Genomic DNA, 25,667 nt, shown 5'->3' with positions numbered 1-25,667 from the left:
CTTGCATATTATTAGGGCTATTGATTGATTTATATAGTGCATTTCTTAAGCAAAGCTCTTTACAGAATTACAAACTATTAAAGCTGAGTGAATAACTCACAATGAATAATTTATCCCATGAATTTAACCTTTCTTTCTGCTCATGAAATAGCCACAAAGAGATCACTATTTCCTTAATTATTCAGTGACTTTTCTAATGAACTTTTAAACACTACAAACTCATCACTAAGGATATTCTCGTAATACAAGATAACCAGGGATTCTTTTGGTGCTGTTTGTTTAGAGGCATTAAACTTGTGGCTAGAAAAATCATGTGCAGTATCCTGTGAAGATCTGGTGGCTTGCAGTTCATGCCTACTGCACAGCTCAGCACATTGCAGCAGCAGCTGAGTGCTCCATGAATAGGCACCGTTTTAGGACAGAAGGCAGGTGGGCTGGGGCAAGACGGAAATACTCAAACCCTGCTCTCCATCCCTAAGTAGAGGGAGTCTCAACATGGCACAAGACACCCTGCAATGTGTTGTGGATGCTGACAAGTGTGTGTGTGTACAGAGCTCCAGGACCTTGAGGGGATGTGGGAACCCTCTGGAGAGCCTCCACAGAGGCGTGCAGCTCAGGAGCACCTGGAGATGCTCCCTGTACACACCAAGCCAGCTGGTTATGCACCTGAGTGCTGTGTGGTTTTTAATTGAAGGCTGAATTCATTGTGATTCAACACAATATTTTTTCCCTGACAGAATAAGTATGTAAAGCTCTGAATTTCAAACCTGTGCTGCCCTCAAACTCCTCTTCCATGAATATTAAGGTAGGTAGCATGCAAGTCTATTATTTGATACATTTTTGCCAGGATGCATTAAATCCATAAATATTGGCAGAAATTGAACACAGAAGAGAGGACTGCAAACCATGATAAAATAGGTGGAGTAGTTGTGCACTGAGCACTTGACCCCCAAAACAAATCCCTTGGAATTTTTCTGTTTCATTGTATTAAACAACATTCATTCCTGAGGATAAAGGGAACTAATCAGCATAAGAAATACCAGAAGCACTATCAAATAGTAAGGAAAAAGAAGTATTCTTCTGAAAAGAAGTGGGAACTGAAGTTTGATTAGGAAATATGAGGAGGATGGACTAACAGCTTTTTCTAACCTATCATCTCTAATACAGCCGTCACTCTTGGAGGATAGGGGCAGATTCTAAAGTTATATGTAAATGCTCTCCATCCCACACTTTAGCTTATTTCCTTTCAGGTTATGCCGCTGGACTTTTTAAAGCTGTTTCACAATTAAAGTTTCATGCTGCACAGATGGAGAAAAATGAACTTCCAGCATAGCTCTGTGTTCTGGCAATGGACAATCCTTTTTTTAATTACAGAACAAACTTTGAAATATTTTCTCTACTGCTGTATTCTAAGGCAGTAGCAAACAGGGCTGAGGAGCAATGCATTTTGCAGCTGCTACTGAGTGTCTTAGTACTTCACAGTGTTAATAACCTGAATGGGGAAGCAGATGAATAATTCACCTGTGAAAACACACTGCAAGCTTTAAATAAAGGAATTTAAACCAAAATATTAACAAATACCTATAGTTTTAATTTTTTTAAAGGACATCTTGATTTGGCATAAGAAAATACCAAATGCTGCTTTCAGATCTCTCCTGAGCTTCCAGATGGAGGGCAGACTGTCTGAGCCTCCATTTGTTTCTATTGACTCTTTTTGGATTTGGGAGTATAATTTTACTGAAAAATGCCATTAATTACTCTGAGTCCTGGTTTCTGTCAGCCTGGTTTCTTTTGTCACACTCAGGGGAGCTCTTTTGGACTGATTTCCAAGTGGTTAGATCCATATCTCAAAGCAGCCATGGGGTATTCTTCCAGAGGGAAGAAGTCCAGAGTACCTCTTGTATTGTACATCCCACGACCAATGCAAGCCCCTTTCCCATGGTGAATATGAAGTGAATTTCAGGCTCTCAGCAAGAATTGTTTTGAGCTCTAAATCTATTCCTATTTGTTCACACTAATCTACAAGGTAGATATAGGTTCAGTTAAGGAAAAAGCCAATTACCTAACCTAATTTCAGTTCAAGGCAGGCTGGATGTTCAGAATGAAGATATGCAGACAGAGATAAAACACTGTTCTGACTTTGTGATGAAGTTTAAACCTCTTCAATCAGCTTGTTATTAACTTTTAGGAAAGTAACTATTTTATGCAAATTTTCTAAGCCACTAAATGCTGATTATAATAACGTGTCATTCTCATCCTATCAAGCTAAACAATCTCTCTACCTTCATAATATTTAGATAGAGTTAGATCATTCTGGATAGATGATCACTGTGCACTTCAGAAGTTCAACAAACATTATGAGCATAAGTGTGCATCTCAAATGTATATTTATATTGTTGTGCATAGAGTAATGTGTCTTCTGGGTCCTATTGTAAACAAGCTGTCAAGCTTAACTGGGTTAGCCCGTAAAAATATCTTTCCATAAATAAATTGAAAAAAATCCCAACCCAACCTAACAGTCAAGAAGTCTCTTCTAATGGGCTTGATCAGAAAATAAGGAGAAAAAAATATAATAACATTATGATGCAATCCTGTGCAGTTGACTTCTCAAAATGTCAGTATTTGTAACTTTGGGATATAGAAAGCTTTTGGTTACATTTTTGTTCTCTGCTTGGTGATGTGGAAAATTCCATATTCAATTATGTCCAGTCACTCCCAGTTTGTTATTCATCTGTTCTAGTTCACTCACGTCCTGCCAACTTAGAAATGACTAAAATTATCCTCAGAGAGATCAGGAGTGCATTTGCCTGCAACACGTTCAGTGCTGCAGCAGCAGAGCAGAATGATGACAGCATCAGACAGAAGTGGCTTTTACAGACAGCTCAGTACCTGAGGAGGATTAGAAGTAATACACAACAGCCAGAGATTATTCATGGTGAAATTATAACAGTGTTAACAGAGATCAAATATGGTTTATTTTGGCTCCTTTTTAAAGCATGAAATCTTTGTTGCTGTGGCTGTTTGTCTCTTCTCTGTCACCCTCTTTGATCTACTTTGTTTTCTCATACAAATACTGTATGTAATTATGACATTTATGCCAACCTTTGAAATAAAATCACTCCTGTTTTGAGGAGGGTTACATAGTAGTACTACCAGACTTCTCAGAAACCCAGAGTAAAATGCCCTGACATTCTAACGGATGAAAAAATAATTGATTTCATAAAACTTTTTCTAGAACTTGCTAATTAAGATAATGAACTGCTTCCACTAAGAACTCTAGTTTAGCTATTCATATCTTTAAGGAATGAAATTATCTGTGTTTTAATAATTAGGATGAATTACTTTTTTTCTTAAAACAGAAAATTTGTTTTCTGGAAGTTGCTGATGAGGACGCCGGTGTAAAAGGGACAGTTATCTTTTCTTGCTTTGCAAAAGGGATTCAAAATTGAGTAAATAATGACGAAAATTTTTAAATCCTCCACAGTAAAGACAGCCTTCAATAATGATGAGCATTTGAAAAATTATTTATTTGTAATGACACCATTCTGACTTTATAGAGCCCTCTGAAGGAAAGATGTATAAATTTGGGTCAGTGTAGGAAAGAACTACAGGGACTCAGTTACTTTGGTAACAAAAAATGAACTATAAACAAAAAATACATGAGAAAGAGACTGAGTTTTTCACACCCATCTGTGTATTCTTGACAAACTTGAATGCTAAAAGCTGCTGCTGCTGCTTTATTTATAACGAAGTTACTTAATGAAGTAAAACCACACTTCTTCCAAGTTCATACTATTATGGCTTAAAAGTTCTGTACAGAATAATGAGGCTTCAAGAAAAACATTCTTTTCCCTCTGGCATTGGCTGGGATTCAAAATCAAGCTCCACAAGTTATACTGAAAGAAGCTGTACTTTGGACTGATGCTATTGACATCTTCTGGAAGATTTCTGCAGACATCAGCAGAACAATTTTTGTGGTGTCGTGTGTTGCTGTATAGTGTTGCACTTTAGAATTAAATCTAAACAAATTTTGTGCCAATTTTGTTGTCCAGTCTGATCCCTGTCTCCCCAGAAAATTGTCAACAATTAATACAATCTTCCCATTATTCTCTACTCTATGAATGAACAGGTATTTGGAAAAAAAATCTCTGATATCAGAACTTAGCTAAATGCATACATCAAGCTCCTATTCCCTTCATTAGCAAAATGCATTTTTTTTTTTCTGCCAGATCAGCATATCAGTTATGCCCTGATGTACTAATGCTATTTGACCTCTTTTACTTGGTAGCTGGAAGAGGAATTCATCTGCAGTGCCAAGACTCCTGAAACATTGGGACTATGTCTCCACTCTGGTTGCTGGTCTTTAGATGTTTCCAAAATACAAATGGTAGAGCTTTTTCTGCAGACCACTCACCTTGTGCCCCCAACTGGTGTTAGCCCCCTCTAAGCATGCAGTTTTTCCCCTCTTCCCTGTTTTTAAGTTCTGGCTGAACTTAAAGATATTAACTTAACTTAAGAGTGAGAACTTAAAGAAGTTAAGACTTCATTCACTGTCATTTTTACAGTGGATGTGTCTCTATCCAGGTGACCTAACACAGGCAGGCTGGGAAACTCTGCTGTCTCCTCTCTTTCTTTCTAATTTCTAATTGATTTCTTAGTGCATATTTTGAAGGGTAAAACTGCAAGAATATTTTGTCTGTTTCCACTTTTGACACCAGTACCTTTTTATTTCTGCATCTCACTTATATCTCCCTGCCAACAATATACTGGTGATGACGCATGTGAGTGCAAAAAGGGATTTCTACTAGGACAAATACCTTCCATGTTGGTTGCTTTTTTCCTGTTGAAATTTGCAGTCTTTACCTGACATGCTCATAATATATTCTATCAGCACTGATAAAATTTGACTATTTCCTTTTGCTGTCTCTGCATCTTCTTTCCTTGTCCTGTGTTTACATCTGATAAAGCACCTACTGCTCCACATGGAATCTGCTGCTTTTGCTGCAGAACTCTAGGGACCTGACCTTAAAATTAAGCCTGGAAACTGTGGAACAAAACTAAAACTGGTTAGAGAAGGAGGGTTCCAGACTATTACAGAGCAATTCATATTGAATAGCACTGGAGCCATGCTGACATATTAACAATAAAAAGGAATCATCTGTGGAGGCAAAGATGGTAAGTCACAGAGGGCATATATAAGTGCAGCCTCAGAGCTATAAAAGCCAGACTGACATTTATCACTCTGTGAATATTGGAGCTGTCATGTTGGTCCTCAGATGATCGTGTTACTACCTTCAAGACATTTTTTTAGATATGAAGCAAAGATTAGAGAGGGAATGAAAGAGAGGTTTGCTAATAAGTCGTGGGTGAAAGCCACGAAAAGGAATTAGCATTTATATTATTTATTGTCCCTTTTTCATCAGCCATACCCCCCTTCTTACTAATTTTTTTTCCTCCCTTGGATTTTTCTAACATTGCACTAGAAGATCTTTGTACATTAAACCTAGTCCAGCTTAGTTTGACTAAATACTGTATTCAGTGAACAACAAATTGTACAGCTTCACATGTTATTATTTGTGCTAAAAGCTATTATGTAAATATATTGGCTTATATAAGTTAAAGCAGAATGGCACAGGAAGGCAAAGATAGGGCAGACATACAGATCTATTGAAATGATACTCTGTGAGCATCTCCTCTAATAGAAAATTGCCTATTCTCACTCAGAGGGCAGAAAAGAACCATATGTCTATTTTAGTGGTCATGTCCTGAAATGATGCACTTATTCCTTTTATAATATTTTGAAATAAATACATATGGGACCGGTCAGATGTCAACAGTAGCACAGAAAGGAGTATGAATTAGTCACACTGGCACACAGGGCCCTGGAACAATGAACACTGCTCTGGAAGACCCTTGAATGCAAGCCTATTTGCCTCTTAATCCAAATGAATAATTAATGATAATTATCATGCTGCAGTTATTATCTGTGATAATAATATATCCGTAAGGTGAATAAATTCAATCTGCTACTATGCAGAAATGGCAACTCATAATATTCTTAAGAAATACAGATATAATTATCAGTATTAACGGTCAAGAAAAAGAAATGGAGAATTTTATATAAAGAATGATAACAAAAGGTCTAAAGTTTATGAGAATTAATTAGGTTGCACTATGTTTATTCTTTAGCTATCATTTCTGTGGTACCAGTTGGCAATCTGTTAGCATTTTTTTTTCTAAGACCCACTTATTAACAGCTGAAATGTACACTTTTTCATTGCAATCCATCAATAACTTTCTATCAGTCCACTGATAAACAGGATCTCAGGCTGAGGATCTCAAAAGCATCCATATGCAAATTAGTCCATTTGTGTAGTTAACTATGCTGGCAATTTTCCTCAGCTAAGAAGCCTTAAAAGTATTAAAGGAAAAATTGACAAAACCAAATAAAACATTAAAAGGTCAAATACACTTTTGAAGCTTGTACAAACCCAGCCACAACCTTTATTTTTGAAAGGACCATAGGTGACCTGTCAGCTAGGCAGAGTAGTAGGCAATCATATTTAATCTGATCTCCCTCATTGGGCTTGTTGTGACAAAGGAAAATGGAAGGGGGATGGGTGCACAGGAGCAAAAGGTAGCAACTCCCCCCTTTCTTTTTGAAATTGTCTTTGCATATTTTTATTTTGGTTATTGAAATTTTCAGTCATCTATTTTAAATACTTTAAAGACTACTTAAGTTCAACTAAATTAATGATTGAGAAAAAGCTTTGAAATTCAAAGTTCATGCAGACCTTTAACTCACACCAGGAAGGCCTGGTTTTCCCTCCTTCTTTTCATCCTATGATTTGAGAACTGTTTCAGTCAGTGGAATGATAATGAGGTGTTGAATTTCTCACCTCTAGGTCATTGCTTCAAATCTGGCACAGGTTGGTAGGAACCAAAATTCATTATCTTCTACTTATGGTTCAGCAGCCTATGTGAAATGGTTAGTTGGTCTTTTGGTCTAGTTTTCAGCAGGCAAATAAAAAGTCCTAGTTAGTAGTGGAATAAGGCTGAAAGTTGTATTTCTAACATAATATTTGGGGATTATTCTGATAATCTCTTAAAACTCTGGCAATTTACGGGACTACTTTCCAGGAGAGGGGGTTAATTCTTCCATGACTGTCACTATGAGTCACCCATTTTTAGTTTCATTTCAAAAGAAATGGGCAAAAGAAATTGCCTTTTTTTTTACTCCCTTTTTCATCAGAAAACAACAGATTTCCCTCAAAGTGGATCCTGACAGGTGACAAGAATAATAACGTGTAAGAGTCAGTAAAAGAATGCATTATTAATCACCCTGGGTTTCATTTAGGCCGTCAGCTCAGTGGGTGAGCTCTACAGAAAGAAGAGTGGAGATATTATCATTATTATTTACTTGTCCATGTAGGAGTCATGAACCAGGACATCACTGTATTAAGCAATGTGCAAACACACAGGAGAAAGCTGGTCCCTGCCCTAAAAAGCATACAATTTTTCCACAAAAGAGGAAACTGTGTATACTTACAGGTAGATGCACATAGATGGAGGAATACAGCTATGCCTGCCAGCTAAATGCTTATTTTTAATAACAGCATGGTATTTATAGAAATGAAGTGCTAAAATACGTTCTCAAGTTTTGGTGGGTTTTTTTTGTTTTTTGTTTTTGTTTTTTTTTTCTTTTTTCCACAAAGAAGAGATGAAATCTGGAATGGAAAATTAGTAAAGGAAAAGTTGTATTTGCAGATGTTAAGGCAACCATGAAGGGCAGCTTGGGGGAAAGAAAAGCTTATTTGAAAATGGAACAAAAAGACAACAAGTCCTGATACTGGCTGTGTAGCCAATAATCAATAGAAAATTGAAAAAATGAAAATATGGAAAGGGTGATGAGTGTTCACATGTTGCTATTACATCTACTGTGTCAAGCAGGAAAAGAGACAAGAGGAGAAGGAAAGAAAATATTATGAAAACACTGAGCTGGCAGATGGTCTTTGCTACAGCAATCCTATAGCAACAATGGTGTTTATTAATGGTGGAGAAAATAGCATTACAGTAAGCTAGATAGAAGGTGATGAAGGACTTGATATGTCTGTGAGTATTTGTGTGTATGGAAGAATAACTGAGCGAGAGGATGCAGACAAATTCATCTGGAAAAGGCTTTGCTAAAAGTCTTAGAAAACTTAGGCAATGTCTGAACTGGGTCTACAATATATGTGTTACTTATTTATTTTTTATAATATGCTTCAACTGAATGAAGATGAAAATGTGATCCAGAAAAAGGAAGTATTTTTTAGAAAATAATTAAGGACCTGTCTTAGCCTTTTTAACTTGCAAAGAAGCTAGGGGTCCACAAGTGAGTAGAAGTCCATCAAGCAGAGTTTCTTGTGAAGTGAAGAATGTGCTCTAAGTTAAAGAAGGTATGTGTTCGAACACCTGCAATTGATTTTCCTATATGAATAATGTAAATCTAAAGGAAGAAGAGCCATTTCTTAAGTCTCTTCCTGTATGAGGAAGAAGTTTGATGTGGATTTATACAGGATGTGACAAAAACATGAAGGAAAAGAAGACTAGTAGAAGACAATATCCTGAGAAGGGAGCAGGTAATCTTACATAAAGAAAAGGCCAGATAGCTGAGTAAAGGATGGTAGACATGCCAAAGAGAGCAAATAAGAATGGCCAAGAAGAGGGTTTCAGAGTGCCTGGAAAGAGCAGTCTCCACACAGGGCAGGGGGGAAAAGGCTGCGTTGGAGAGGGTATGGGTTGAAAAGGGAGGAGAAGATCTACCTATTCTCATTGTAAACAAGTTATTTGATGAATTTACAATGAAATAGAGCAGGGAGTTACAGCTGCATTTGGAGAGCAGTGAAAGGTCAAAGGTGACATCTTCTAAGACTAAAGCATCTAAAGCATATTGTACCATGAGGGGAAAATCAAAATAGAATGTGAAGGTAAGGAGAAGAGTAATAGAGAGGCTGTCTGTGGGAACAAAGGATGTGAAGAGCTGGAACAGAACTGGAGCATGAGGATGGAATTTGGAGGAGAGAGCAAAAGAGAAACATGAATGTCTATGTCAGAAAAGAGTACAGCCTCTGTAAAAGAAGGAGGAAGGTGGAAACATACGCCAAGGTAAGGAATGAAGGTCATGACTTTTGTTGCCTATGATTTCTTGGAAGCAGAGCAAAATTCTAGCAGAAATGAAAGTAATGACAGGAAAATGGGGAGATTTGAGATATAAATTAAAACTGGTGAAAAGTCATGTGGGACCATAGGCTGAGAATTCAGTTAAGGTAGAGCAAAGTGTCTGAGACAGCATCAAAGAGGAAAGGACAGATTTGCAGTGGAGCTCGACAAGACACATTCAATACAGTTCAAGAAAAAAATGGATAATGTGTATGTTGGTGGTGAGCCAGGAAAAGAAAATGATTAATGGAACTTGAGCTGAAAAAGAGGAGCCAAAAGCACCAAAGTGGTGGAAAGTAGAACAAAACCCGTAGTGAAGAAGGCCTGCTGTTGGACCTTCAGTGTCAGTGCAGCCATACACAGGGAGAACAACCATCTTGCTTGGTGTTTACTGATGGAAATGAAAGGTGGCGTTCTATTCCTCAGGCTTTAATACTAATTTGTTAGAACCTGGGGAAAAGACAGACAAAGAAAGCTCACTTGTCCACCTTTCTTGTGATGCAAACATACCTACTGTGGGACTCCTGCTACCTCAGTGCCAGACCAAACAAGTCCCTTGTCAATTCAGTTGCCACACAGATGAGAGTGCTAACCCCAGAGTACAACACAAACTGCACATCTTGATTATTTTGTTATAGTCTGTACTGCAAGCTAGACAGTAAATATACACACTTTTATTTCCTTTTTTTTTTTTTTAAGTCATTAAAATATATTTTACAGGTGGTTATAAAATGTAATATATAAAATCAATCAGGATAGCAGTTTTGGACTTGTACACCACTTTCTGGATATGCATAGTAGAATCAGCCTCAGCAAGTATTTACGTAGATTTATTTTTATATTAATCCTTCCCTCTTAAGTCTATCACAGTTTTAAACTATCTTTCAGGTAAATACTGGAGATATGCAATCCCCTTATGGGAGAGATTTAAAAATATTTTAAATTTTTTAAAAAATTTAATAATTTATTTTTATTAACAATTTATTGTTTATCTATACCTAAAAGTACATTTGAAATATGCTTTGCACCTGTTTTTTTGCAATGAGAACTAACCCACAGTCCATGGAAGTGGTGATACAACAGACTGTGAGAGAGTCTTCATATAATACCAACTGAAGAGGAGACAACTAAGACTGATGCAGCTATGGATGTTGTAGGCATGTGTCAGTGGTTAATTTTAGTGATTAATTTTAGTGTACTAAAACTGAGTGGAGTCAGGAGTCCTATGGAGAATCAGGCTGAGTTCATCTCACTAAGTCTCCTAGGCAACTTTTCTAGTTTCTCAGTGCGACAGTATTTATCTTTGTCCACTGCATCACTGTAATGTTTTATTCAAGCTTGGCGTTGTCATGACCAAAAAAGAGATAAAATTTTAATTTTTGTGGAAGTAACTAAGAAATAAATAGTTTCTATAAGCAATTTTTTAGTTTGATGCCTTTAAGTAAATACAGCATCCTAGCAGTCTTATGTCCTAGTAGCCTTCCAGTCCTGGTTAGTTTTTTATCTTCTACTCCTGCCATGCTACTTATTGATTTAGTTACAGACAGTTAAGAAGCAACAGAGGCATGTTAATGGGTTAAAGAAAGGACAAGATCTGTCCAGAAAGAGATTCCAATCAAAGCCCTCTGACATCAGGGGTGACCTGGTCAGCTAGGATGAAGTTTGGCCAGTCTGCTCAGCCATCATCCTAACCATACAGCACCATGCTGAATTCCTCCTGGGTGAGAGGGAAGAGCTGAGGGCATGTGTGTGTAGCCATGATATTATGAAAAATCCTTTGCTGGGATTTTTCCTCTCCTGAGAAGCTGAGGAGCCTCAGGAGAGAAATGTAAACAATTACTATCTGCTGCTGTGGAATGCAACAGGTGCATCTGTGATTGGTCCATGTGGATTGTTTTCCATTGATGACCAACCACAGCCACCTGTGCCAAGGCTGTGAGCAGTCACAGGTTTTTGTTATTCTATTCTGTTCTGTTCTATTTTTTTTAAGCCTTCTGATCTCTCTGTTCTCTCTGTTCTTTGGTATAGTTTTAATGTAGTATTTTAATATAATATTTAACATAATAAATCAGCCTTCTGAAATGGAGTCAAACCTCGTGTCACCACATGTGGAGAGTCAACATGTGTGTAAGAGGAATGTGGGTGCAAGGCTGTGAGAGCAGAGGCTGCAAACAGGGAAACAGAAAGTTTGAGAAAATAAAATGGGTGATGGGAAAATGTAGGAAGGAAGGAAGGATTAGTTTTAGGAAAGAAGAGGTATAGGAAGATCTGCAGGTAGCCAAGTTTAGCAGTTGCATCATATGTGAAAAAAAGTTGTTATGTTATTTCTCCCCTCTTACCTTGAAGAACTTTCTGAATACATCTTTTTTCACTCTAGATATCTACATCCCAGCTTGGCACAGCATTTCAACCCATGCTTGACTTCGCAAATGAGTTGTATAGAATTCATAATTGACTGAGGGTCTAAAGGCATCTCAAGGAATGCTTAATATTGAACATATGCACATATGCTGTGCTGAGTTAGAGGCTAAACAATGTGAAGGGCTCTGCCATGCAGAACTGAGAAAAGTGAGACTTATCCACAGAAATGTTTAGTGTTTACAGAGACACTGCCTTTTAGACCATGCTATGGTACAGTAAATTCTTGTTACTGGTAGGAATAATCAAAAGAATCACTGCATCATAGAAAGTCTTGGATTGGAAGGAATCTTAAAGATCATCTAGTTCCAACTCCTCCCTGCTATGGGCAGGTGTGCCACCCACTACTGAGGTGTGCTCAGTACTCCATCCAACCAGGCCTTGAACATTCCCAGGAATGGAACATCCAGAACTTCTCTAGGCCACCTCCTCCAGTGACTCACCAGTCTCTGATTAAAGAATTTCTTCCTCACATCTAATCTAAAATTCTTCTTGTTTAGTTTAAAGCTATTCCCCCTTGTCCTACCACTATCTGCTCATGTAAAAAGCCAATAAAATTACGTTAATTTTTTACAACTTGTGTTTTAAGTACTGGAAGGCCAAAATGGGGTCTCCCCTCATTTTGCAGGAGCAAATTGCAGGAGCACACAATACATGGACTTCATTTTCTCATTAAAACATAACTACTCTAAAGTGATTTAAGAGTAGTTGCATTTAACTATTGAGAGAAAATCTTGATACTGCCTCTATCAAAAGTGCACATCCTATAATATTTATAATAGTTTTCACTGAGTCAAGCATTAGGATTAATTGATATGATATTCTTACAAAACACAACTGATGGAAATGCCTATTCAAATTGAAATATCAATAATAACCTTGAATCCATTGTTCTGTTCATTCCCAAGAAAAGATATACAGCATCTTCCCTTGAACACCCACGTTTGTCTTCAGCAGATGAAATTCCTCTGCGAGAATGTGTAAAGGACAAGACCCTCCATCTACTTCTGCCATGACTTCTGCTTCAAAAGGAATAATGACCTAAAATATATTAAAAATTATTGTTATGTACTTTTAAAATTTACACCTGTTTGCACTGGGACATGCCACTTTCTAGACTTGCTTCTGAAACCCTCAATATCAATGTATTTCTCTTGAGGAAAAAATGGCCTTTTAATTCATTACATGTATCTCCATGACAATAAGTGTGACCATAGTGGAGAACGAAAGTGTTCTTCTTTATGCATAGGTGTCCACGATGCTTATCAGCCTAGCAAAATTTCTCAGCTAGGACCTGAGGAAAATAGCTTGTGTCATAAAATCAGAGATTGGTTCTGTCTTTATGGCATATCTGCCCTTAGTCTACATCTCCAGCAAAGTAGGATTACTCTGCATCTTCAGTAACAGGTTTTCAGTAGCTCTGTAGTCAGCATTTTGAGAGTTTTGGTATTTGTTGAACATTGCATTGTACTTTGGCACTTAGATGACTATTACAGACAAATGATTTCCTGTCCAATACAGAATCACCTGTTCAAAAGTCTAGGCATTTACAGGAATAAATGGCTATTTTATATATGATTTCTAAAATCTGAATCTTTGAAATGAACATTTTTGTTTCATTAAAACAAATTAGAAAGTGTATGCCATGGTGAATTAGATATAACTGTCAAGAGGAGTTTGGGCAGAAATAGTTTTAATAGTTTTCATTCATTCTAGCCAGTGAGGCCAATTTATGCATTTATGGATTTATGTGATTTTCAGTAGTTACCTCTGACCTGGGGTCCTTTAGCAGCCATCATTATCCCATGCCAACTGCCCTCTTCATTTGCCTACTGACAACCAGTATCCTTTCCTAAAATGGTTAGAATCACTTGAACAGTTCTCTGGAGTTTAGGGCTTGTCTGTACCCATCAAAACACAAGTGAGGTAGACAAGAAAACATGGTACAGAAAAGTATCATTAACCTCAAAATATTGAAATAAATTCAAATTTCTGGTCTCACGAGACCACATTCAAGATTGTGCCTGCTAGTCTGTGCTGTAATGTAAAAATACAGCAGTCTTTATTGTGATAACAGCAGAAACCTGCATACTGAAATTTGTAAGTATGTTCCAAAGTAACAAAAATATCATTTTGGTTGAATTATGTCTATCTATAAACAGAAACATTTGACATTACATATTTCAAAATGATTATGTTTGTGTTTGTGCACATATCAGTGTCAATGGTTTAAATTATAATGAACATCTAAAACTAAAGGAGACAGATGAATACCTCATATGAAATGCTGTACAGTAATTTTTAAAATAACATTAGTGTAGGACTTAAGAGTGCTTTTTTTCCCCCCTAGATACTTGCTCTCAGTGAATCAGACTACAAATTTGCAAATCTTTAGTGAGGGAGAGAAACCACCCATATACTTCTACCACTTTCTTTACTTCCCTTCCTTACTTATAAAGACTTTTCCATCTTTACAAGACTAATCTCAGGCGGCTAAACATTGAGTATACATTTTTCATAGTTACAGGTTGCTATCATAAAACAACCCAAAAAGCTCCTGAATTGTCAAGACAGAGCATTTTCCGAATTTTGTGATTTTCATAATTTGCTATTATTTCTCTGTCTAATTTAACTTCTCTAATGCTTTGGTGAAATCCTAACTTGCACAGATGAGTAAATGCACAAATATTATATTCTGGGTCATTCTCAAGTATGTGCAGTATTGAATAAAGACATGCTTCCTGCAAGGCTCAGAACAAATGAACATCCATGACCCATTTGCATACTCAACATTTCATTTCTTCCAGCTAAATGCCACTTCCTCAGTCCCAGCAGTTTTACTGCTGAATATCTAGCAGATACGAATTCCTTAGTGGGAAAAATTGTGTACCTTGATAAAGAACATTTGAAAATGAAATACCTTTGTTAAATTATAGCATCAGAATAACATATCTTTTAATACAGAAATTGCCTCAGAATATAGGATTTAAAACTATAGTAATTGTCACAAATCAAAGAGATCTCAGTGTTATAAAAAGTCTCTTTCAATAAAGAATAAACATAAATCTATCCTTTTATATTCTCAGAGTATGATTCATCTCACTTTATTACCTCTTGTAATGTAGGCATTTAGTCTTATGTGGGCTACATCTGCAGTTGGTGCATTGAATGTAGAGTTTGCTAGAGGGTGACCTGATCCTTCCTCAGGTAGGTGTCTAAGGTAAACAGGATGAATTACTAGATGCTGCCTCTCTCTGCTGATTACTGATGGATGTTATAATATTAGCTTACACTAGACATTCTTTTAGTGGTTTAAGTTAGAAGGAAAGAATCCCACGCTACCCATATTACGAATCTGAGACATTTCAATTATTTTACCCAAAATGCTTAATGTAGGTCAAACTTTAAACTTTCACAAAGCAATTACACTCCCTTGCTGGAGATTGAAACAAAACCTGTGTAATTGATGATGAAACTGAACATTGCCAACAGTTTTTGTAAACCTCCCATGAGTCAGATGGGTCTTTAAAGCATTTGGCTTAAGTGTTTCTGATTGGGATGATACGTAATCTACTTTGGTGCTTTGGGCTTTCGAACTACAGGATTGATAGATTTGATATCACTACAGTAACATAAATGATTCTTGTCTGTTACAATGAACTATTGTCAGTTCCTAAAAAATTCATCAAATTCTAACAGTGGCCTGAAATCTTCAGGCGAAATTCTGGGATACAACTCATATAAAACGGTTTCTAGAAGTAGGAGCTATTATATAAAGCCAACAATCACTAATATACATCTGCTAGAAAAGAAATACTTGTGGTCTACTCCTTCAGAAGCTCCCATGGTGCCACAGCTTTAGAACATGAAGTCTTCCCAGCTGTGCCAGGGAGAGGAGCTGAGCAGAGTTTGGGTAATTGAAACCTGCTTAGCCAAGGGGTACATTGACAGACACTTCTGCTGGCAAGATAAGGAAACTGTAATCAGGAAATAATGAAAATTAGCTAATACTGAGAGGAGATTTTATAGACCTGACAAAGGAGTGGTGTTAAAACTGACAGTTTGCACAGACAGTGGTGCTGGAGCAAGAAGCTCAGGAGAGGAAATTTTGTCCAAAGTGGGTTGAACAAAAACACAGTAAAGAAAAGACTGAGTAATTAAGATAAGGGAGCTAGAATTACCTATGGAAAGTGAGCAGGATTGAAAAGGAGTGTTGGATTACCACTGTGATAGCCACATGATATGACTGTGGCTCACAGAGCAAAAAGATGCGGGCTGACAATTCAGAGAAAAGCAGCACGGTATCTGAAGAGAGACAGAGAAGGGACAAGACTAGCTTGCAATAAACACACATTTCCAAAATGCTGAGCCAAATCCTCTTTTCCTCTACCAGAAAACCAACCACAGAAAAAGGTTCTGGGTAGACTCACAGAGCAGAAATTCTCTTTAAAGGTAGTGTACAGCTCAGGGAGACTTGTCTTTCCAGCTCATCAAAGAGAAGGTTAAAAGAACATGAAGACAAATTCAGATGCAACTGAATATACATTTTTTTGATACTGAAAGTTAATGTCCATTACAATTTATGAAGATATATGAGAAATTTTCTGTCAGGGAAGAACTTTCAAATAAAAATATCAATGTCTTTCAATTTTCAAAAAGAAGTGGTAAGAGAATTTCCTGCGGAATATGTTATTCTATGAAACAAATAGTCTTCTTTTTTAATCTGTTAATGCCCTCTCCAGACCCCCATTCTAGTCCACATAGAAAAGAACAAATTTCTGAGATTATTAGTTGGTTACTTAAAATTTTCAATGGATCCTGATCGATTTTTGGGCTGTTTATAAGGAAGAATTTCCAGAAAAAAGTCTACAACAATTTAATGACATCACATTCACACATGGAGTTGAAACATGGCTTCTCAGTCACTAATCACAAACTCATTATATTAACTGTCCAATCAAATTTTCTTATTAGTGCTTCAAAATAATTTAATTTTGTTAGCAATATAGATGCATATTATAGATTTATGTTCCACAAAACACAGAAAAAAATTCCTTCAGGCTGAGTAGACATGACCTGTTTTGATTAAAAAAATTGCACTTTTTTAATTTTTCATACTTTTATTTTTTCTGTGCTGTACTTTATGTTGTTCTAGGATGCTTTTTTACTGATGGAGGGAAAAACTTTAGAATAAGTAAACCAATTTTTCACAATGATAGAACTAAAAAAGAAAATCCACGTTACCTATTATTTCAGCTCTAAATATTAGAGAGAGTATTTTGTCTAACCCAGCTGATGTACGTATAAAGTATAAGGTAAGGTTTTTAAGGGTTGAAATGTATTCATATATATGAGTAGGTAAGAGTAGCATTTGGAGATTCTGATAAATTAAAGGAATTCTATACTTATGTTTAATTCATATAATATTCCAAAGATCTCTAGCAAAACTGATTAAATCCATTACCAGATATTTTGTTAACAGAGCATCCATCTATAGAGACCACTGAAATACATTGACTTAAATTTATCAGACCAGTTTCTATTTGTAGAATATATCTGAGTCTTTCTCTTACAAATATATATATATATATATATATATATATATATATATATATACACACATACTTGTTAAGGTAATGTTCTGAAGTACACAGAGCATGTAAGAATGAAATACCATCTCCAGACAATATGAAGCAAATGCTCTGGATGTTGTGAACATCCCTGCTCCAATTATTGTAATAGGGAAGAGTCCTACATATCTTTTATAATCTAAATATTCTGAGCTCACTTTCTGGAGTTATGTCTCTCCACAGGGACTTCAGAGGGAAAGGAAGATATGTTTTACCTAATTTAAGTGTTTCACAGCATTTCTAATGCTTAGAGAATTCAACACTTTGCAGAAACTCTTCCGGATCATCTATGCTAAAAGGTCCTTCACACCAAGATTTCAGCCAGGTAAGAGATTTCTGTTAGCCCCCTTTTATCCAGTTTGCTATGACTTACGTGACTTAACAAGCTAAGTTCCTCCTTTTCTGACTGAAGCATATATTACAAGCTGTACAACACCACTTGTTTTTAATAGGCTTTTCCTCTGGGTTCATCACAATTCCCAATAATGTCAGTAGGAATGATGTGAACATATGGTTAGAGAAGGCCTGAGAGAGGGCAGGAATTCTCATGCCAAGTGAACAAAATTTTGCACCACATTTCAAGTGTTTTGTGGGTTGGGTGTTGCCAGAGATGCTGTATGAACAGCACTGGTTGCAGTATTTTGACATTGCATGGAGATAACCTGGAAACACAGGCAAGCAATTCAGCATTGATGAAGGGTGAAACCTTGGAGACTGAGCAAGTTTTCAGCAGAAGGATGAGATTTAGCTGAACTAATTTTCTCATCATCTGACAGGATGCTTGAACATGACAACTTTATTTGTGCATAGACATCAGAACGTCTCTCCCTTTCCCTGTTAAGGTCTATTGGTGCTAGTACAAAAAGAGTGAGTTTTGTTAAAATAAGAACTGTGAATTTCCAGACTGAAGGCTGCAGTTTGTAAAAATTCCTGGAGGACTTCTTGTTTCACTGCCTTCTATTCTTGAAAGAATTTTTTTTCTTCTACAGCAGTATGTTCCCCTTAAAATAGCCAGCATCCTTTGAAACAAGAAGTTGGTTGTTATAACTCTTTAATCTCCCTGTTGGGCCATCAAGTATTTGGGGTTTTTTTCAGACTGACTGAATGTTATCCAGGATATTTAAATTTGCAGGATTCAGTATATGTTCTGTAGTGCTGAAGCCTTTAAGTTTTTAAACATAAGAAGATTTCAGGAAGACTGAATAACCAGCAAAGGATAGCTGGGATTCTTGCTGTTCCTACTATGGGCTCATTACTGAACTGGGGAAACCCAGGCCTATCATTCAGGCAGAAAAACACTGGAATAAAAGGAAAAAAAAAAATCTTACCATGAAGGAGTATAAGTGGTAAGTGAAGAACATATTTTAAAATTCAAACATTTATCCATAACTGTCAGGGTAGTCGTGTCTACCTAGACCAAACAATCAAAGTCTTTGTGTCTTGCCTATAACAGATTAAATCCTGAGATCTGAATACCATTCCCATCTGCAATAATCTAGGGTTTATCTTTAAAGTCAAAGTTCTTTGAAAAGTTATTCAGAGAGGTGATTAATCCAAGTACTGGTGTCACAGAGATAGTTAAGAAATGAATTTTTCAGTTGACAGTGCAAACCTCCACAAATTGAAAATTTTCAGTTGACAGTGCAAACCTCCACAAATTGAAATAAGTGCTATTTTCTTGAGGGATTGTAAAAGTAAGTCTCTATGCCAAATATTTGATCTATTCTGCTCTCTTGTAAAATATATACTCTGCATAAAACACTCTCTGAAATGGGGCCTGCTTGTCCAGATGAATACATTATTCCACTGTGTGGAGAAAGGCTGATCTAGAGGCAAATTACTGAGTGTAATTTATTCCATATCCTTGCTGGAATAACTTGTGCTCCTGAGCCTCCTCAGATGTGTAGTCAATAGGGAACTCTCTGGCTACATGAGGTTTCTTAATACATCTTTCAGCTAAATCAGAGATTCAAATGCAAAATCCAGCACTCAGGGAGATCATCAGAATTTGTGGTGCTCCCTGGAGAACTGGAGGTCTATAAACCAATGAATGGATTACAATGAGATGTAAATTCAGTATTTCCAACTCTGGGGGAAATAACCATACTCCAATATTTTTCAAGCTGTATTTATCTCCCTCAGTCAAACAGTAGAACCTCTCAGCATTTATTAAGTCTGTAATGTAATGTACTTTGGAAGAAAGTTAAGAGCTGACAGCATTAAAAATATAGCTTTGATATATATATATATATATATATATTTAAACTATCTTTGTCTTAGCAATTGCCTCCCGACCCCAGGTATGCTAAATCGAGCGTCGTTACTGAATGTCAGTAATGTGCTCAACAGTGGCATGCAGGCTCACTTTTATAATCTGTTACAATGAAGTAGTTTTTAAAGATTTATTCTAGACTCAATGAAATATCCTAAGTGAAATCCAAGAGTAAGGGATATTTGGTGCTTAATTGAGTGTTAAGCAGAAGACATCTGCAGATAGTTTGAACGAGTAGTGAGATAGTAGTGTGATAGCTGCTGAGTTAAGGAACAGAGATTGTTCACTTGCAGTCTCTGGGTGAGGAAGGGGAACTCTATTCATTCAAGACTTTTTAAAATACCTGTAAATGCTATGTAATTTGAGATCTGTTGTTATCTCCCTGCTGGCTAAGATTGAACAAACTAGGTCATATTAGAAGAGAGAACTCCTCAGCCCCAGGTAAACTGCGGCAGTGCAGTAGTTGATCTTTCTTTTCCTGTTCCTTCCCTGCTTTTTTAGTACCAAAGCAGTGTGATAGTTTCAGCTATCAGATTTGTACTTGTCAGATCAACTCTTTTACTTCAAACCTGTCTCATTCCTTCCAAAGGTGTTGCTCAGCCTTTTTCTTCGTCATTTCCAGGCTCAGCAGCAGCACAGAGGAGCCCCTCAGCTGCCCTCCATCACCATATGAAAGAGAGCAGAAAGTACGTGTCTACCTTACTGATAGGTGCCATGCACAGACAGGAGGCCTGGGACTCAGTTTGCAGTGAGCCATAGCTCTCAGATTACAGAGCTGTATTGTGTCTCTCCTGGTGCTGAAGCTCACACTCCCGACAAGGGCATGCAAACATCATGCAAGCATAGAGTTAACTGCAGTAGGACTTAAAGCCCCCATTACAAAGAGAGTGCATATATTCCCTCATGAATAGCTTCATCTGTGGTTCCACCAGGAAATCAACCAATTCACAGTAATTCATAGTACATTTACATGTTTACTGCATGACTGCAAACACAGGTGCTACATTTCAAAGATCCCTAAGAAACTAGATTTCAGAAGATGTTTTATAACCAGGGAAATGATTGACATAATGAAGTTTACAACTGACAAATGTACGTGATGAAAAGCTCAAAGACAAAATAATTTCACTTCTGAGTTATGCCACTAATGGCGCTAACTTACAGATCAAACTTTTATCTCAGATACTCCAAAGAATCTCTAGTTGACTACAGTGTGTACACACAGTCTAGGATGGAGCCTTTAGCTATTGAACTTCCTGGGGGCAGTTATTGATTTTGTTCCATTTTACTATTGGAGGCAGTCCATTGAATTCTGACCTGGGCTCTACATAATGCCTTTGGGCTCTGACACCAGGGCAGAGCAAGAGTTACAAGAAAACAGAATTTAAAAGATAATGTGCTCCATGCACTGATTCTCTACAGTTATATATCCACCCTGGAATCAGTGATCAACACAGAAGCTCTCAACATGAGTATAAAAATGTCAGAATCAGTTCCTTAATCTTGATGCAGTTTAAATATTACTTCTGGCTAAGTATTACATCTGAACCAAACACATGATTTGAGCTTACAGACACGAGTTTGTTCCTGAGCTGATTCATGTCAGTTTTATACTTGTAAACATCTTTTGATTTCAGTGGCATTAATTCATATTTTCAATAACTCAATGGTAACAGAATATGGAGTAGTCTTAGAGTGTCTGTTCAGAACAGCCAGTGAACTCCCTTGGTACACAAAGGAAAATGTCTATTTTCAGTATTAGAGGAAAAAAAAATAAAGCCAGTCAGGATACAGTAAACCTCTTCACTAAAACTAATACAGAAAAAGAATGCACAGCTGCTTGAATGAGGACATCTTGAAAGAGGCAGTATTATACAGTACATGAAGGCTCTTATTCCACTGGTGTTTCCACATAAGATGGGATGCATAAGACAAGTGCTTTATACAAAGGACAAGACATTAAACTAATTTTAATAAGATTCTTTTATGCTAAATCAGAGAAGAGGGTGGATTTGAAAAAGAAGGTGTAAACTATATATTTTTCCTATTTTCTCTCTAAAATTTTCTGAGTTGAAGTGAAATAAAGAAATACAGGGAGGTGGATGGAAGGTTAAAATATTCACAAAATAAAGTTGATTTATTCAAGCTTTTCATCGTCCCAAGAAACATGTTTAATGGGAGCTGAAAGACTTGAAAAGAAACCTTATTGTGGTGCACAGCAAAGTAATGTGGAAAAAAAACCCCCTCCATATTTCTTCAGCCTCTAGCTTAGCTCTCACTGTGGGGAATCTTGCTGTGAAAACATTAATCATTGCTGCTTAATAGTATCTCTGCTGGTTGCACCAGGATAGCAAGTGGCTACATAATGCAGCAGATGCTTCCTTCTTTAAGGGTAGCACCTACAGGACTGTGAATTTTCCAAAGGGTTTTCAGACTTACCATGATGCACAACTGACCATCAGATATTGGAAGCATGCTGCCTGGCTCTCCAGAGAGCACAGATTCTGGAAGAACATGAAATTATATATTTTGTCCCCGTTTTGTTTTGTTTTGTTTTGTTTTGTTTTGTTTTGTTTTTGTTTTATGGAGAAAGCAAAGGAATGACCTCCTGAAAATCTTGCTAGCTACCAGGCTACTTCCAGAGCAAGGTATTAAAGGTTTTCCATCTTTTTAATCTACTCCTTAGACTGCAACTTGATTAGGGACTTTGACTTCTTCTCTCAATCCTGTCTCTTTTTTTCCTTTCCATTTGTAGCACTTGCTTCCCCTAGAAGCAGAATGGACATTTGCTCTGATGCAGTAGTTATTGATAGTTGATTATATCCCATTCTTTATCAGTTCTGCTCAGCTCTCCTTCGTGCTATCACCAAAACATCTCTAGTTCCTTTCAGTCCTTATGTGCCTAACCTCTTCAGACTATTTTCCCTTCCCTCATCTCCTCCATTAGCAGATCTATCAATTTTGTCATCATCATCATTGATGATGTTCAATTGTTCAATTTACAATGAAGAAAAGTCTAACAAAGAAGTCTTAAAAAACGAGGTCTTGTAAAGGATATCAAACAGGGAGATTGGTACAAGGAGAACTACTTGGCCAAAGACACATCCTTTGTAGGTCGGCAAAATCAACCCTCATTTGAGTTTTTTCTCCTGCTGCATCAAAACTTCAACAGCTTTACCTGGATGCTCTTCAGAGACTGTGGTTCAAAGGTTCTGGCTTTAAAGGGATTGCTCTTTTTTTTTTCCACTGGCAAGAAAAAATGGACAGATTTATCTAAGTTAAATGCTTTTCAAAGAAATTTTCACAGGAGCTTTCATCTTCTTTTGTCTTTGTTTCTAATTTTCCTGAAAATAACTGCAGTGACACAAGAGCAGTCTTTTTGATCATTTCAGTGTTAGTGATGATACAGCTTTGTGAACAGCAAGGCAAGTTGTCTGAAAAAGCCATCTTCTACTAGAAGCAGCAGAGGAAATTGGATTGAGCAACTGGCAGTCTTTTCCTCATGTCAGTCACCTGTCACAGATCCACAGATCCTGTCCATCAAGAAACCACAGAGTCAACAAACTGCTGCCTCTGGAGACTTCCACCATGGAAAGAGTGACTGTTGCATAGGCAGTAATGGTACTTAGAGTGAAGTAATGCTTAATTCAAAGCAACATTGAGCAGTAATGCTTAATTCAGAGCAAAACTGAGCCTGAGGAAAGGCTCTTGAGTTTTGATTAGCAGAAGAGATGAACTGTTATCTCCAGCTCCTTTTTTTCCAACAAAATATAATGGAAGGAGGATAGGCCATCATATTGCTTAGCAGCAGTAGTCAAGCAGAGGTGAAATTCAGCTCCAGATTCTCTTAAACCAGAAAAGACTTAAATGTAGCTGTGTGCATGTCAACCACGTGTTTCAACTACTATTACATTCACTGTGGGTTGAGTAGAGCTGCCTAAAAATGAATGTGTTCTCCCACCTGTGCCATCCCAGAGTGCTCTGGTCACACTGCTGTGTGCAGGGGACATGGGCTTTCCCCCGATGCTTTCTGTCTGGGCTGTTCCCTGCTAGGGGCACAAAGTGACCAGAGCTTTGTGGTCGGGTGAGCATAAACAAAAGCATGATCCTTGCTCCAAAGAGCAGGCAGAGCTCAAGCAAGGCAAAATGAGAGAGATGCACAGAGCATGTTGGAGAAAAAAGAGAAGGCAAGTGAAAACTTGATCTAATAATTGCATTGTTCTCCAGAGATATTTGCAGTCAGAGAGAACCTTAGAGAGGAATTTAAAGGAGATTGGACACTTAGTTTTTCAAGAGTGGGGGATCTCCTAAGCAGCAATATGGAAAACTTGTGAAACTGTTAACCTGAGAATTTACCACAGCATCTGGCACTCCAGGTGACGGATCTTCTTGGTGAAAAGAGGAAGCTTTAAAATTGATGTGACTAACAAAATATTCCTATAGAACAAGCCAAATGTGGTTAAAATGCCAGGAAGGTATGCTCTCTGCAGCAAATATATAAGTGGAGAAACATTTTTTTGTCAAGAACAGAGATAAAAAAGTAGGAACAATATAGAAATGAAGTGATAAAAGGCTTCTCTGTGTAAGTGGGCAGGAAAGGACTTATCTTCTGCTGTTTAAAAATAGAATCTCAAATATATTAGTTTAGATGACAGTACCTAGGCAGAGATCCAAGCTGAAGACTTGTTTATGGGCTTGAACAGTAAGTAGGATGATGGTGTTTTCCACAGCAATCAAGTAAGAAAGTAACAGGGAAAGTCTGGGAGAAGAAAGATTAGAGAAAAATGCAAATAATAATTTTGCCTGTCTATTCAATTAACATCTAGGCCTACTTTGTAGCTTCCTGAAGCCTCTGTGAGGCACTTGGTAGGTGACAAACAGTCAAAATAAGCGACCCGCCAACATTTATTCAGGCAGAAATTTCAAATATTCTGGTATGTATTTCTCCACTATAAATAACTTCCTGCAAATTCAGTGTCCTAATTTTGTGTTCAAGGTAAAGAAAGGGAAAAAAATACTTCAACAAAAATTTATACTTTTTGGTTTAATATGTTGGTATTTGGGAGATTAAAGTGCTGTATTGAAACACAGGCAGAAATTCAAAACTACAGTCTCTTTTTTAAAAAATACCTTTTTTCAATCTTCAAATACATATGTATTTAGTTGAGTCTTGCTCAGGGTTGGTTTTTTTTTGTTTTTTTTTTTTTTTTTTGTTTGTTTTTTGGTTTTTTTTAGTATTAGAATTGTATGTTCAATTTCATTGCTTCAAATCACTTTTGTTACTCTAAAACCCCTGCACAGTGCTTATCCTACCCCTAATATAGAGACTTGGGAGATGGTAATTTTTTTGGTTTTTAAGTAAATAACATGAGGATGACATGCTTGGTCTTTCTTGGCTGTTCAGAGGTTAGAGCAGAACTTGTGTCATTTAAATTTTGTTGCATTTAATAAACCATGAGCTCAGAGGAAGCTTTATTGTTTGTGGCTTTTATATTTTAACTGTGTATATGCAAAATAGTGTTTCACTTTTCTGGTACATAGCTCCTTGATTAAAAGAAACAACTTACAGTGGTGACTGTAGACACTTTACCTTGTAAATTGTGTTTTAGAATAACTGAAACAAACAACATGTTTACAGCTAAGAGATACTTATAAAAAAGCCTGAAACTTTGATCATGGGGTATTTTAATTTCACAGATACTTACTGGGATAACAAGTATGCAAAACCTGTAAGGTGGGAAGCATGTTTCCAGAGGCAATGCATAATTGCTTACTTACTGAAGTCAGTTTATTGACTGAACTTCATGATCAGAGATTCTTGGCATCCAGAGCTAGAAAATCAGCCTGTCTTGATAAATAGAGCAGGGCTGATTTAGGGATCACAAATTCACAATACAGAAAATAAAAGAAGATGAAGCAACAAAATTAGTCTTGGCTCAGTGGAAGTTTTGCAAAACTTATAATACTATAAGGCGTTTTGATGGAGCCAACTGTATAAATTAGGAATGATTTTCTGGAAGATAAACAGGTTTTTATTATATGCCACAATGTAAATTGCTTACAGTTTCAGTACAAGTAGAAGGAATAGCTTGTGGAAACGTAAACAACTGAATGGTCTTGATGGCAATGATGCCAGATCTCATGAC

Source organism: Onychostruthus taczanowskii, unplaced genomic scaffold (assembly GCF_017590055.1).
Source record: "Onychostruthus taczanowskii isolate IOZ18803 unplaced genomic scaffold, ASM1759005v1 scaffold62, whole genome shotgun sequence".
Lineage (NCBI taxonomy): Eukaryota > Metazoa > Chordata > Aves > Passeriformes > Passeridae > Onychostruthus > Onychostruthus taczanowskii.
Note: the sequence above shows the minus strand (reverse complement) of the source record.